Source organism: Macaca mulatta, chromosome 7, assembly GCF_049350105.2.
Source record: "Macaca mulatta isolate MMU2019108-1 chromosome 7, T2T-MMU8v2.0, whole genome shotgun sequence".
Taxonomy (NCBI): domain Eukaryota; kingdom Metazoa; phylum Chordata; class Mammalia; order Primates; family Cercopithecidae; genus Macaca; species Macaca mulatta.
In genome coordinates, this window is record NC_133412.1 from 174212371 (window position 1) to 174213623 (window position 1253).

At 57.5% G+C, this 1253-nt stretch overlaps 1 non-coding gene across 1 annotated transcript; it reads left to right on the forward strand.

The window, feature by feature from the left end:
- Positions 1-940: 940 nt before the first annotated feature.
- Positions 941-1029, forward strand: MIR493 (microRNA mir-493). Its single transcript, NR_032545.1, has one exon. It is a non-coding gene; the product is annotated as a microRNA mir-493 (primary transcript).
- The last annotated feature ends 224 nt before the right edge of the window (positions 1030-1253 follow it).

A 1253-nucleotide genomic window follows, 5' to 3' on the forward strand; every position in this document is an offset into this window, starting at 1 on the left:
AGGCCTCGGCTGCTGCATCACGCTCTGGACAGGGCCTTGGGCCCGGACGACACCTGTGCCCGCCATGCCCTCTGGCCAGATGCTGCACCCTCCACCCAGCCTCCAGGTGAGTTCTCGCCGTGCCCACGGTGCCCCACCCTCCTCAGCATCCAGGTGATGCACCTACCTGAGGTTCTGAATGCAGAGGGGAACTGCTTGCCTTTGCGCTGCGTATTTATGCACTAATTTCAATTGAAGGGTGCCCAAAATGACATCAGGCTTTTTCTGAAAAAGTCTGTTTTGCCTGATTGGTTTGCCAGTGAGGTTCAGAGTAGACAAATGAAAATGAGCTGATTCCACACCTCTGAGGTTTTGACAGGTGCTCCAGACGTAGCATTTGTCACATTTATATGCTGTAGTGTATGCCAGAGGCCACCTCATTGCAACTTTGTAGACTTCCTATTAAGTTTTATGGCCCGTTTAAAAATGGGCTATGGGACAGGGAGATCCGTGGCTTTCCAAAATCCCTTCATGGGGTCTGCAAGCAGAAATGTCTGCTGCCCCCTGTTCCAGGGCACGCCCCGCTCCTCACTGGCAGGGCTCTCGGGCTCACTAATTGTTCTCTGAGCTTCACACACGGCCGATTTTCTGTTAATGCAACTGCGTGAGTTGGGTAGCGGGGGCGTCGAGCCGAACGCTGGGCTGGACGGGAAAGGCTCCTGCTTCATGTCCCACCTTGACCCTCAGAGGTTTCCAGGCCCAACTCTTGGGCCCTGGCTTCCTCCTCTCCCTCTCGTCTTTGGGGGGTCTATCTCATGCATGTCTGTTACCATGGACTCCATCATCACGGCTCCCATCACCTCCATCTGGCCTTTGTCATCCTGGGCACAGCATCTCATCTCTGGCCATCCCAGCCTCCATCACCCGCCTCACCTCCATCATCCTCGCTTCGGGGCTCATTCTGGCCTCCAGGGCTTTGTACATGGTAGGCTTTCATTCATTCGTTTGCACATTCGGTGAAGGTCTACTGTGTGCCAGGCCCTGTGCCAGGCATCGTGTAGATGGACGTTGCCCTTGTGAGTGCACGCCTCGGGGAGACACACGCCAGCCGGTGGATGGCAGGAGAGCCTGGGCCAGGGCTGGGGTTGGGGTATGGGTGTGGGCATGGGCACAGAAGAGGGCGAGCTGCTCTCCAGAGGGGTGGGGTCTGCTGGGGTGGTGGGCAGGGGGTGGGGACGTGGGCTCAGCTGAGGTCCCGCTGTGTGGAGCCTGGG